Source organism: Zingiber officinale, chromosome 3A, assembly GCF_018446385.1.
Source record: "Zingiber officinale cultivar Zhangliang chromosome 3A, Zo_v1.1, whole genome shotgun sequence".
Taxonomy (NCBI): domain Eukaryota; kingdom Viridiplantae; phylum Streptophyta; class Magnoliopsida; order Zingiberales; family Zingiberaceae; genus Zingiber; species Zingiber officinale.
This window is the reverse complement of record NC_055990.1, coordinates 90,476,961-90,492,101: the sequence shown is the minus strand read 5'-3', so window position 1 is coordinate 90,492,101 and position 15,141 is coordinate 90,476,961. Positions and strand designations below refer to the sequence as shown.

General features: G+C 33.0%; 2 long non-coding RNA genes across 40 annotated transcripts in view; both read right to left on the bottom strand.

Moving 5' to 3' along the window:
• Positions 1–246: 246 nt before the first annotated feature.
• Positions 247–4,578, bottom strand: LOC122052036. Its single transcript, XR_006131735.1, has 2 exons — positions 4,540–4,578; positions 247–485 (listed from the first exon to the last, which is right to left on the bottom strand). It is a non-coding gene; the product is annotated as an uncharacterized LOC122052036 (long non-coding RNA).
• A 341-nt stretch (positions 4,579–4,919) lies between these two features.
• The window catches only part of LOC122052034, a 38,988-nt gene continuing 28,766 nt past the window's right edge, over positions 4,920–15,141 (bottom strand). For 22 of the 39 annotated variants that reach the window (XR_006131702.1, XR_006131712.1, XR_006131704.1 and 19 more), the window contains 6 exons: positions 10,233–10,290; positions 10,020–10,125; positions 8,986–9,039; positions 8,473–8,603; positions 8,078–8,165; positions 4,926–7,874 (listed from right to left, as the gene is read on the bottom strand). This is a non-coding gene — a long non-coding RNA (uncharacterized LOC122052034). Of the gene's footprint in view, positions 7,875–8,077; positions 8,166–8,472; positions 8,604–8,985; positions 9,040–10,019; positions 10,126–10,232; positions 10,291–15,141 lie in introns of all 39 variants that reach the window. The other 17 variants (XR_006131731.1, XR_006131732.1, XR_006131717.1 and 14 more) reach the window with 17 other exon arrangements.

Genomic DNA, 15,141 nt, shown 5'->3' with positions numbered 1-15,141 from the left:
ATCGATATGTAACAAATGATCGATTGCATAATAAAAAAAATTAAAAGTATTGAAAATAATATGAAATTAAAGAAAAATTGCAAGTGATACTTATAATGAAAATGAAAAATTGGTGAATATGTTGTAAAGAAAAATATGTTGGGAGAAAATATGGTAACAACGAAATAATACTAGAAAATAGGTAATAAAGTATCATATCAAAAGTTCCCAGGTGTAGTAGCCGTGGAGGCTCAGAAGTAGGAAGTATTGTCATCATAAAGTGCATGCAGTCTGTAATGTCCCAATTTTTTTTTACAATATATAAATATGGGGCATCGCTTACTCATACTTTCATAGCAGTTCCTTAGTTCAAATAAAATTACATAGACGATTCGAAAGAAAACATAGCCAAATGCAGAATTTAAACTGGAAGGTCTTCGGGTTGTACTGCCATTGTCGCGAGTTGGCTCACTGATCAACACCTTCTGTCTAATCTGTCTCATTATCTGAAAAAAAACGTCTGTGAGTCGAGAGAGTCAGCATGTTCAAAATTATGTTATGCAATAGTTAGCATCTATATAATCTAGTGTACTAAGAGAAACAGATGCTATGTAACTTAGAACCTTCCTACTAACATACCATGAACGTAAACATTGACATCGACATAAGCAAGAGAGAATAAACATAAGCATGCATATGAATAAACATAATCATGAGCTACTAAGAGAAACACATGCTAGGTAACTTAGAACATTTCTACTAACATACCATGAACGTAAACATTGACATCGACATAAGCAAGAGAGAATAAACATAAGCATGCATATGAATAAACATAATCATGAGCATGTATATAAGCATAAATATAAGCATACGAACAAATATAATCATGAGCATGTACATAAGCATACGGATAGACTTAATCATGAGCATGTATATAAGCATAAATATAAGCATATGAACAAACTTGATCATGAGCATGTACATAAGCATAACATAAGCATACTTGCATGATATAAACATACACATAATTATAAACATACACATAAAAATAGACTTTATCATGAGCATATATATGAGCATACATGAGCATGGACATAGCATATCATGAACTTAACATATTTATAGCATATCATAAACCTAAATATTCATAGCATATCATGGACTTAACATATTTATAGCATAACATGAATCTGAACTTAGCATATCGTGAACCTAACTTATTCATAGCCAAACATGGAAATTGATATTGGGTTTCATTTGGGGCCTTGTCACCTAAACGGGATCCCTCTGGTGTCTTTTCCCTCACAGTATTCTTATCAAATCCTCATCATTTTGTCACAGTCGACTTACCCGATATTGGCTTCCTCTAGGGCCTTTTCCCGTAAACGAACTCCCTCTGGGGCCTTTTCCCATAAATAGAATCCTTTAGGGTCTTTTTCCTCACAGTATCCTCATTAATTCTTTATCATTATCATTACTTTATTACAGTCAACTCACCTAATATTGGCTCCCTCTAGGGCCTTTTCCCGTAAACAGGCTCCCTCTGGGCCCTTTTCCCTCACGGTATTCTCATCAAATCCTCATCATTTTGTCACAGTCGACTTACCCCGATATTGGGTTCCCTCTGGGATCTTTTCCCAAACGGGCTCTCTCTGGGGTCTTTCCCGTAAACGAACTCCCTCTAGGGCCTTTTTCCCTCATGATATTCTCATTAAGTAATTTTCATTATCGTGATAAGATGTAAGAGGAAACATAAGATCCACCTAAACCTAGATCATATTAAGGTATCATAATATTTCATAAGAAGAACATGAACATGATATTATACGCAAGCATGCAATTTCATATCATATATATAGCCTACTAAACTACCATGATGTGGAGTAAGAAGCAACTTGAACTTACCTAATCTAAAGATCCGAAGTCTAGACGTAGCATATATGCATAGTCATCATGATAAGTAGAACATAAATCAAAATCGTGAACTCATTTAAGGTACCTAAACATACATGAACCCGAGGAACTAACATAAACATGATATGAGGAAACATGAAGAAATCGTAGGGCAGCATCATGATGAATATGACCTTTAAAATAGAATTTAAAAACTACTCTTAGTAAACTGAAATTTACTAGTTTTGTAAGGTGATTTGAGCATTGGAAAGTTTCCAATCTTCTAATGGAAAGCAACTAAAGCATGGCCCAAACATGAAGTGCAACATCCCCATACATAACTCTTAAAACATAATTTAAACCTACATTTATCATGTCCGAAATTTGCAAGGTCTATAACTTATTTTGAGCATGCATAGTTCCCTAATTCCTAAGAGTATACAATTAGTAAAAATATGAAACAAGTTGTTAAGCGAGATCATGAGGACTAAAGCTCTAAACTGGAATTTAAAACTCACCACTTAAAAATTGAAACTTGGAAATCCTATTCTGTAATTTGAGCATGCAAAGTACTCTAACTTTTAAGGGTAAACACATAGGAAGCATGGAGCGGAGTTATCATCAAGATGAACAGCCACTAAAATCAGTAACTAAAACTGAGCCTATAGAATCCAAAACATGGTGAACCTTACAACCCCACTTGAGCATGCAAAGTCCTCTAATTTATAATGGGAAAACCTTAGTAAACATGAAACAATTGTGAAGGTATCATCAAGATGAATAATCCCTAAAATCAGTGACTAAACTCAATTCTTTAGAATCCAAAATGTATACAAATTTACAGAATTAACTAAAGTGCATACAAGTAGAGAACATACATAAACTTGTAAAGCAAGAACATGATGGACAACCCTTAAAATTTAGTGAGAAAACTAACCCCTCAAGAAGCCGAAAACCTCATCTATACATACCATTTAGAGCTTAGGAAAATAACTAAACTAGGATAGCTAAACATACATGAAATTGAGAGCTAAAATAAAACATGATATGTGAAGAACATGAAATAGTTGTAGTGTAGCATCAAGGTAAATGACCCCCCTAAAATCAGTGAATAAATCTCCTAAATAAAATATAAACCGTGGAAATTCTAGAACATAATTTGAGCATACAAAATTCTAAATCTTAGATAATGGTACTCTAAAAAAACTGAACTTAAACTAAGAAATATGAACCTAGCAAAAAGGTTTCCAAAACCGCTTTCTTATCATGTCCGAAGTTCCACATCTATACAAGCAATTGGGAGAATAAGAAAAGAACCTAATCTAGAGCATCATACCCCAATTATCAGCCAAGAACAGCAAGTTATAGGATCCGAATTACAACAAATCATAGAACTAGCAAAACATAACATCAGGTAGAGTTCATGCACAACTTGTAAAGAAACATAATAACCAACCCTTGACAATTAATGAGGGAACTACTCCTCATGAATCCGAAATCATGCATTTATACAAGTAATCAAAACTTTAAGAAAAGAACTTTAAACAAAAACACCACAACTCAATCTAAGGTATCCGAAATTCACAAAACATGGAAGCTAATTTAAAGTATTAACATATTTGAAAACATGTCTTAAGTACTTAACTATTACTCCTTGTCTTTCCTCGAAACTCTAGCACTGGTGGAGAAAACAAAGGGTAGGGGAAACCTCCTTAGGCCGGCGGCAACAAGAAGACAAGGTGGAGTTGAGGGTTTAAATAAAAGAGAGAACTTAGGGATTGGTCTCAATTTCTATTTCCACATCGCTCCACATATAATATGGTTATATAATTCCATATATATATTTTACTTAGTCGTATAAATTTTATTCATGATATATAATCTATAATACTATAATTTCTTAATTGGTTACCAAGTTCTCTTTCTATATATATTAATCCTATATTCTCCTTATTTAATTTTATTTTTTCTTTGTAATTATACCTAATATATATCACGTAATTTATTATTTTATTTCCATATTAGTTAGATGAATAATCTCTACAAATTTATAGATGCTAAGTTTTATCCCTAAATGTTAAGTCCTTTAATTCTAAGTTTTATCCACATATTATAGTTTTTCCTTTTTATTATCATACACGTTACATTTCTATAATTTATAGTACATATATTATTTATATCTCATTTACGATTAGATGGAAATTTATACGCATAAATGCTAAGTCATGTAAAATAAAAAATTTATATCTATATGTTATATTAATTTTTTTTATACACACATTTTGGTTTTTAAAATAAACTTTATACATATTTATATTCGTCCGTTTTCTTAATTGATTCATTTCAATTCGATAAATGTAAGTTAACTTAATCAAATCTAACTAAATCTATCTATTAAATTAATAAATTCTTAAATAAATCCAAATTCTAATTAAATTATAATTTAATCCAATAGATATCCTTAATTAAATAAATGATTTCGGACGTATACAGTCTTATTGGGAGAAAACAAAATATGCTCGATTACAGAGCAGAAATGAAGCAAATAAAAAAAATAGCAAGCAACCAGTAAAATTAGATGATAACTAAATTTAGACAGAAATATACTGAAATATAAAGGTAAACAAATCCGTTAGAAGTTGTCCAAGTTTACATGACACTTACAGACTATTAACTATTTGCTCAAAAATATCCAATGAGGCCACCTTGAAAGATGTACTATACAACGAATAAGATTTAGCATAGTCTCAATTGTTGCATCTCCAACATTTCATGAGTGCAGTAATATCAACATATTTCATCTGTAGCAAATTGTTTGAGGATGAGAAATAAAATGGCTCAACCAAATCTCTGTTGCAACAAATATTTAACTAGTAACTATAAAACACAATTACTAAGGATCATTAATTCAATTAATAGATTATGTGAAACAAAAACTTCCATAGTACCTATAAAGAATCTTGAAATACCAAGGTAAAAAAAAAGACATATTCAATGACTTACCAGTGTAGGTAGCTGGCCATGAGTAAATAGTCATCTGATCAAGAGATTTAACCCAATGACGGATAGTTATTTACTCCATCAGCAACAATTCCCTTGATTCCTCTTGGGCAGTCTTTGCCTTCTCCACATGAACTATAAAAATATACATGTTAGTATTTAACATCAGTAGCAAAGTAAAATAAGATTTACCATTCTTCTTCTTCCCTTTCTTGTGTCTTTTTTCATTGTGTTTATGGATTTTTTTTTTACTTATCTCTCTTTGAATTATTGAAAGGTAAGTTGGTGCATTCCCCTTTGATAAGGGAAGGAATTTATTTTGCACAAATTTAAACTCTTGAAAAGTACAGGTTAAGCCATGTAAGCATACCAATCCATCTTGATCACCATGAACCTTAAAACAGCCTTTTGGTTGCCTAGAATATTAGTCTCAGCAATATAAACTCCTTGTTGATAATTGTCCATCTGGTGTATAAAATATCAAGAAAAGCATACAAAGAAAAAAACAATTGCAAACTTTTATTATGCTATGATCATATTTAGACCAAAATGGAGTTGGGAGAAAGAGTCGAAAAATGAACTTACATAGTAGAATAGGCCAAGATAACAAAATATTCTAATATCTTCTACATGGTAAACTTATTTGACCAAATGAGGCATTTTTTTTTGTAAGTTTTACAAGTTCAATGTTACATGCACACACGTCCACCAGCCATCAACTCAGCAGGTAGGGCAAAATTTAAGTAAGAAATCCAATTAACTTATGGAGAATGAACAAACTCCATGACTTGGCAGTAACAAAATAAGTGATCATGTCAACACTCAATGGCTATAAAACACAATGATCATTTTCCGACCTTCAATACACCACAAAATGCATTTCAAAAAGATAACATCTATTTCACAGCCAAAAAGCACAAGGCATATCTGTAAGAATAGAATATGTTCACCTCATGAATCAATTTAACTTTAAATGTGTTTACATGTCTAACAGAAATAAAATTTTATGCACCAACAGTAAAAGAACAACATGGTGCTTTAAAATATTTAGAAAAGTTAGTGCCTGCATAATGAAATAACTTAAAAGTGCAGTATGTTTGAACTGGAGAATGTTTGTTATTTGCTATAAATTCTAATTAACTCAGAAGAAGAAGTATTTGCAAGACAACATATTTTCAGTGAGCATATCTTGTAATGAATGATCTAGGAGAGTGTTAAAGTGTTGAAAATAAAAAAACAAATGCAATGAGTTACGAGTCATATAGAAAATACATTTCGCATCAATAAAACAAAAAAGAAACTTACATTTTCAAATTCAATGAACAAATCATTTAGGGATATGAACAAATTCAATGAACATCCGGAGTTTTACTTGAGTTTAGCAGCAAGGCATCAATCTCTTGTAAGTTTCAGTTCCTTTTTGTGAATAGGAGTCCTGAAAGTTCTTTCTAGTTCTTGTTCATTATCTCTTATTTGCAATTAGAAGCACGCTTTCTTTTTTTGGTATCAGAGCTTGTTGTTCATATGGCTAACTAAACCTCTTAGCCAAGGTATTCAAAAGGAGAGGTCCCTGGGGTAATGATTTAACCATAGCTTTTGAAGGCTGCCAAATTTCAAGAGATTTGCCCAGTTCATAATAAGGCGACCTGAGTAGCTACCAGTAGATTGCAAAAGACCACAGTACGCGTAAGACTGCAGGAGGTAGCAGCAGTCCGTCGGGTGAGCAAGAAAACAAACTAGCACTCACTAAGCCGTAAATGATCTTGGTTAAATGTCAAGACGTTGGGAAGAAGCTATAGAAGAGTGGTACTCAAAATCTGATACCTCGAACTTAGAAGACCTTGACCTAGTTGAAACAAAGCCATCAACAAAAGAACTAGCTCACAACTTATCAGACAACTTATCAGTTGTATACGACCGTGTTTGTTTATCTTGTCGAGACCACCTTAAAAACTTTAAAACCATACTTGAGGAATTGGAGTTTTTGAAAAAGGAAAACCAAAAGACAAACAAAGCCCTAGTAAACCTAATAAAAGAGGTAATAGACAACAGACCCCTTACAGAGTCTAAAGTTCAAGAGTTGATCCTAAAAATAGTAGAGCAACCCAAGTTGATAGAAAAATATGCTTTACAATTATCTGCAGAATTAAAGAAAAAGCTGGAGCGAGTTGAAACCTTACTACATAAGGTAGAATCTTGGACTGGCACATGAGCTATATCAACACCCAAGCCAGCCAGAGTTATAGAGACGCCGTCCAAGCTACAGAAGAAATCGAGGCACCTGCTATTGGTTTTTGCAGACCAGCTGAGTACAAAGAACCAACCTCTAGCTCAGGAGCTTTACTGAAGCAAGGTAATACACAAATACAACTTTTAGTACAAATACAGGAGAAGCTGCTGCATATTGAAGAAAGAATAGCCAAACTTGAAGCTAAGAAGCTAACAACAACTCTTCCAAAGGAAGTTATCAAAGAATACGACTTCCAACGCAGAAGCCACCATGAAGGAAAAGAAACTTATTGGTACAGTTGAAACAACTATCAAATGCCAAAGCAGCACGCCTTGAGCTCTGGAAAAGCTACTTTCAACTACAGGATGTCATAAAAAGCATCAAGAACACGCCGCCATGAAAGGAACAGCTAATTAACCTTGATTCCCCATAACAATGTATTGAGCCTCGAGGAGCCACTCACTTGTTATCAGAAATAAAGCCTAAAAAGTAAGATAAGTCATATAGACTTTGTTGGAAAGTTGTATAGACTTCATTGGAAAGGTGCTAAAGAAGGAATCCGTGAATGATGATGGACCCAATGAGCACCCAGTTCACGCTTTTCTCTTCTTTATAAGTACCTTTAGTTCACTCTTGCAAAACACGGAAAAACATCCGGAGTTTTACTTGAGTTTAGCAGCAAGGCATCAATCTCTTGTAAGTTTCAGTTCCTTTTTGTGAATAAGAGTCCTGAAAGTTCGTGGCTGCAAATTGTTCTAGTGTGTGAATCCTAAAAGGATAAAATTACATGAGAAATCAAAGGAGGAAATGAAAGTAAATATCTATTATAAAATCAAAGATAATTGCAAGTGAACTTCTATGGATGAAAAAAGGTATGTATACGTTGCACCATAACTTAAAAGAAAAACACTTTATAAAAGTTACTTTACAGAAATAAAAAAGGAAAAATTATAGGTATAAGAAAGCATGTACTATCATTTCAGCAGCTTATCAAGTCTTCTGAAAGAATTCAAAAACAGCTCAAGTAGATTTCGTCCCCCAAACACCAGAAAACCTGACTCTATTGTGAAAAAAACAAATTAGACACTAAAATATCAGACATCACAAATTACAGAGAACGTAGATTTAGAAACCAATATGACAAAATTCATCTGAACAAATTTTAAAGAGAGACCACAAGTTTTCACAAACCACACTGATCCATCCATTTCAATAGAAGATTGAAAAAGAAAATCAGTCAAATATATAAAACTCAATTAGTTCAATAGAATAGCTTATTGCCAATAAACAAATTTTCAACTCCAAGAAGCAGGGAAATTAAGTGAAGATTCAAAAAACTACATCGCATATGTCAAACAAATTGTTACCTGCAATTATAGAAATCTTAGCATCCAAGAAAAGCAAGCTCTCAAATTACAAAAGAGCAGTAGTTATCAGGGCAGAATGGAATGAATTTAACTCCCAACACAGCAAGAAAACAAATCCGTGCAAGCATCAACTGCAAGACAACAGAGTAAAAAAATGCATCAGATTTGTTAGAAATACTTAATTAAGTAATTGTTTCAAGAAACAGATTAAAAAAAAGCATTGTTATCCAAATTAAAATTTGAATTAATCAATATATAAAAAGGTCACCTAAGATCTCAAAAGGAGTCTTGATGTAAATAAAAAGAAAGTAAGAAAACAAATGCCCATTATAAAATAAAACAAAATAACAAGTGAAGTATTGATGAGAAAAGTTAATAGTTCGTTAGATGGTAAATCCTATGGACAGAATAAAAAGTTGATAGAGCATATAACAATGATTATTTAGATATTTGAGGATATAAATTAAGTAATAATAGAACTATCATGTTCTTTAGAAAGAATAATATTGGCACCTCGAGCAATATGATTTGAGCGTGATAGACAAGCTTCCTGGTGTCACTTGTAATCTGTTACAAAGTAAAAATCATAAGAGAAGGAACAAGCAGATTTACAAAAAAAAGTGTTAATCTATAACAAACATAAAGAGAAATGATCAAAGAAAAGTATTTTCACATATATAGACCTTATAACTGAAAGAAGAATAAATAGGAGCAACACTTTTTGCCCATGATAATGCAATATATCATATCAAAGATGTACAGAAACACAATTTATCCAAATTTAACATAATGTATTCCAAACAAACCTATAAATTGAGAGAAGCAAATTCAGTTTTTATTAACACAATGCTAGAAATTATAAAAGATTGGATAATGAGTTTGCATCTCATACTTTTCGATCAGAATTTCCTAGATCCTTCAACAAATTAGGTGTTATCTTAGCATTAATATCCTCGTGAGGAAGTCAATTAGATCTAGATTCAGAAAAAGAGAATTCAATAAAAAAGGACAGCTCGGTGCACGAAGCTCTCGCCATGCGGGTCCCGGGAAGGATCCATTGTACGCAACCTTATCCTACTTTTTGCAAGAGATTATTCTCAGGATTCGAACCCGTGACCTTTTGGTCACAAAGCGACAAAAAGATATGTCTTTTCAACAAAAAGATAATTATCAAATAAATAACCATAGTGATGAATTAAATAAATCCAACAAAAAGATAATGTTGCATCATTCATACTTGACCTTATATGTGTTCTTTTCACACTTAGCATCCAAAGCACTCAAAAGAGCAAACTAGACATCAGTCAGGAAACCTTGAATGTCTCAGAAAGCAAAACTTAAGATTCTGATCGTCATAACAATTATTATTTGAAAAGTCAAAAAAATTAAACTGGGCCTACAATTTCAATAAATCTGATAGTCGCATTCGTGATTGGTAGATTGCAACCCAAACTCTTTGCAAAATTTAATTAAATTTTATAACCAATGCTTACTTTGAAGAGAAGATTTTGTGAGAATTACAAGTTGTAAAAAGATTCCAACAGCACCTTTAACTTTATAGGCGTAATTCCAAAGTCTTCAACTGTAGATACCATCCATGAAATGCCTTCACCGGAAACCTTGGGATTCTTGCTCTTTCATGATTTTGTAGAGCTTGAACATCAACAAAGCATCTTGTAAGAGATTATACAAATTTAAAAAAAAATTGTAAAAACAAATCAAATTCCTTTAATATCAAAAATAAATCATTGACCAACTACCTCACAAAAAATGGTAAAGCATTCCATTGCTTGATTTCATGTTTTAATATCAGCAGCCCTGTCGTTTATGCATGTCAAAAAGAAACATCCACTTAGACCCACTAGATTAAATATCCTTAAAATTAAAATCTAACTACAATGGCAAATTAGAATGGGAGAGCCGGCATGGGAGCAACTCATTCAAGAAAACTTTTGACATAGATACAAGAATATGAAGGAAAAATAAATAGTTGTTCCATACCCAAAAGACACAGCACCACGCATCACTTTGGAATTTTTTTCATGATAGAAGCCATTTAAGTAATGACATCAATGAGTAGGTGCTGAACTTGTCCCCATAAACACACTAAAATCTCTTATTAAGAAGTGTTGAAATCTATAACTATCTTTTTGTAATTTCCACTTTGGTATGTTACCTGTACATTTTCCTAATTCCATCAAAGTACATCACATAAAAACCAAATCAAAATCTAAACATATTATCTAGATTCTGAATATTCTCAATTTCCTCTTTAAAAAACAAATAGCTTAAAAGACATATTGAAGGGAAGCCTTGGCGCAACGATAAAGCTATCACAGGTTCGAATCCTGGAAACAACCTCTTGCAAAAAGCAAGGTAAGGTTACATACAATGGATCCTTCCCCGGGGCCCCGCATAGCGGGAGCTTCTTGCACCGGGCTGCCTTTTTTTTTATCAAATCTCAAGGTGATGTTGGATTTTTATGTGAATCTGAAAGATATGTAGTAGGGCCGGCACACACTTAAAAGAGAAACACTAGCACCATAATAATAAAATATTTAGCTTTTTATCTTTATCTTTATTTTATCCAATCAATCTGAGGTAACCAGTCACAGTGCAAAATTAATACTTTCAGAAAAATATATGAAAAATCAAATATCATTTCTGAAATGGATTTTCCAAAGTTAGAAATGATAAATATGTAACCCTTCTAGACACTCAGGAAAAAGATGAATTCAAACATGCTGTCGGGGTTCTAACGAATCCAAATAATAGCATCACTATTCTACATCTATACCCACATGATTTCAATTAATTGACACAATATTTGTATGGTCTAAGAAAATTAAGCATATTTCTTGAACTAATAATTATCACAAGTTATACTATGCTTTGTTTGATGGCAAGTATATGATGATAGTCTTCACTAATTAATTGACGCTATACTTTGCTAATGACTGATTGACTTGGTAATGCAAACAAATAGTTTTAAAAAAAGCTTACTTGCTAGAGGAATCAGAGCTCTCATAAGCATGATACTGGAAAAGTGGCAAAATAGTATCGGTTGCATCCAACTTCTGTCGCTTGTTTGCATTAATTTTATTAATATAGTCATCAAAATTATTTTGGCTAATGACTACATTTTCTCTTTCAATAAGGTCTGTCAATCCTTGGTCAGCTGCTAAAGTTGCAGTATCTTGTATAGATATTTTTGGGTCCTGGTCAGGATCCTTGCTAATTGATACTTTCTTAGAAGTAGCTTCTAAAATTAAATCAGAATCTCTTGATTGTCTTTATCCTTCGTCAGCAGTATACTCTTCATCAGCAGTATCCTTCGTCAGCAGTTCATTAGGAATAGCTTCCTGAATCAGAATCCCTTATGATACTATGAAAAAAAACGGGCTACTTTGCTTAAGTTGTTCCTGCAAATTTTATTACCTTTAAAACGGAAAACAAAATAACTGGTTACTTTACTTAAGTTGTTCCTGCAAAACATGACAGTATGTGATGGTAAGAAAACTAGAAACTGTGCTCAAGGAGAACAGTTAAAGGCAATCAAAGTTCTGATATACAGGAAAATATTTTAAAGCTGCTAACCTACTTTGCTGAAGCTTACCTGCCCCAACATTATTTCATTGAGGTCCACTTCCACAGCATGCACCCGCAATATAAGTTTGTTTTAACTATCAATCACCTTGAGTAATGGAGAAGCAGATGGAAGATAGAAGCAAAGGCTTGAAGCACATGGCCATGTTTCCACAACTTCAAAGCAATCCAAAAACATGTTACCTGTAGCTAAGTATGTATACACTTTCATCCTTAGGGTAGTTATTCTAAACTAGCATTTTGTACAAGGGCATAGATCTTTTGAAGGATTTTCCAAACATATCTATAGATATTATGTCATTAATTTCATTTTTCTAGTAGTGCAACTGACAATTTCTTTTCTTTTCTTTTCTTTTTAACCAATTAAAATTTATGTTAGGGTAATTAAAGCATTAATAGGTTTAAGTAATTAATGTATTAATAAGTTAACGAATCCGACCAGATTGCTAGCAATCCGACCCGACTTATCATTTTAAATACATGTTTTATTTCCCCTCCCTCACCTTTAAAGTCGTCGACCTCCCCCACACCCCCATCCAAACCCTAACAACTTCGGAGGAGATAGAGGAAGAACCCCATCGGAATGCTTAAGGTCGTCTTTCTCTACGTCTCGCTAGTCATCTTCTATATGCAAAAACACCAAGGCAAGTTCGCTTTTCGGTTTTCGATATTTACTGCACCATACGGATCGTAGTATAATATTTTGATTTGTCGTAAGGTTTTCTATTATGCTTTTATTGCACTATATGGATTATATTCGCCTTTCCCTATGTTTCTGCTTTTTATCGCGCCACATGGATTATAAATACGAAAGCATGCATATTACATACTCAATAACAAGACAGATTATGGATGAGAAAGCTAAATTAACGTACATTTGTTTTGTTGTTTGATACTTTTTAAATGTGGTATATTTTGACTTGCCTTTGTTTTGACCAAATAGGAAGAATTATTGATCAGATTGCATTGTTTTGTATTAATTTGTTGACATGCAAAACTTTGTTGCCCAAAAGGTTACTGCGTTGTTGTATATTAATTTGTTGACATGCAAAAATTTTGTAGTTCAAAGGGTCATTAATAGACATGCACTTAGATAACTGATCTTGAAGTATATTCATGCAATATCAAGCTTTCAAATGACACTAAAATTACAGATTTCATGCATCTTTTATTGTTTCAGTGCATTATACGTTGTCTAAAAGTTATGTTGTTACTAGTTGGTTTAGGTAGATATATTGCTAGGTATCGGCTTGGCTATTTTATCCAAAATAGTATTAACTTTTTTTTAACAGTAGGTAGAAGTCCTGGCTCGATGAATCTTATGTTTTTGAGTGGTTGAAATTGTTAAAAGGTCGATACAAATAAGAAGTTAGGGAATCAGAGAACCTTATCAAATAAGAAGAGTTAGGGAATCCAACTTAAGAAGGTCCAGTGAACCTTACCAAAACAAAGGGTTAGGAAATCCGACTTAAAAAGGGTCCGGTGAACCTTGCTAAAACAGAGGGATTAAGGGATTCAATTTAAGAAGGGTCTGGTGAACCTTACCAACCTAGTACTAGGGTAAACGTTTCGTCAAACGATCAGAGGGAATGTTAATTACAAGTCTTGTAATTTACATACAAGTCTTACAAATAAAATAAAAGATAACAAAAGTAAAAGAAGGGAATGTTAATTTAGGGTAATTTGGAGGTTCATGAAACTAATGTCAGAAGTTACTCTCTATCACTATTTAACATGGTACTTATCAAAATATTTCTTGTGAATGCGACAAATGATATTTATATAAAAGGTTGAACTTGCTATGTCTTTTAGACTCACTAGATCTATATGGTGCAGGTAATGAGGAGACGGAATACTTGATGGATGAGAGGTCTTATACTTGACAGTGCACAGGCTTCTTTTCTTAGTCTCGTTTTCTTCTTGCATTAGGGTGTTGGGTCTTCTAGTCGAAGTTGAGTCATTTGTTTTGGTAATTTGTAAAATACGGCAACAACAACAACAATCAAGTCTTTTTCCACTAGGTGGGGTCGGCTGTATGAATCCTTTTACGTCATTGAGCTCTATCTCCTATTATATCATCTATATTTAAATAAATTTTATCTTGTTTTATTGTTGCTAACCAAGTCTTTTTTGGTCTTGCTCTTCTCTGTTTGATATGCATGTTTATCATAGTTTCACATCGCCTAACTGGAGCATTTATTAATCGTCTAAGTACATGTTCGTACCATCTTAAACGTGTCTCTCGGAGTTTTTCCTCAATAGACACAACTTCGACTTTCTCTCTAATGCTCTCATTTCTTATTTTGCCCATCCTCGTATGTCCACACATCCACCTTAACATCCTCATCACTGCAACTCTCATCTTCTGCTCATGTGCTCGAGTCATAGCTCAACATTCAGCTCCATATAACATAGCAGGTCTAACTGCAGATTTATAGAACTTACCTTTAAGTTTAAAAAACACTCAACGCTCCTCTCCATTTCACTCATCCTGCTTATATTCTATGTAAGACATATCTCTCAATCCCTCCATCGTTTTGCAAAAATGATCCTAAATATTTAAATCTCTCGGTTCCGGACAACTTGTTCTCTCCTATCTTAACAATTGTTTCATTACTTCTAATATTACTAAACTTAAATTCCATATATTCTATCTTTAATCTACTAAGCTTAAAACATTTTCCTTCTAGTGTTTCCCTCAAAGATTTTAGTTTAGCATTTACTCCTTCACATGTTTCATCCACCAAAATAATATCATCTGCAAACAACATGCACCATGGTACTATGTCTTGAATGTGCGTAGTGAATTCATCCATAATTAGTGTAAAAAGATAAGGACTTAGAGTTGATCCTTGATGTAACCCTATCTTTATTGGAAATGCTTCAGTTACTCTGCCTGAAGTCTTTACTCTGGTCGTTATATCCTCATGCATATCCTTAATTAATTCAATATATGTTACGCTAACACCTCTCTCTTTTTTAAAATTCTCCATATAATTTCTCTTGGGACTCTATCATAAGATAATGAATATCATGTGTAGATCTTGTTTTTGCTCCCGATAT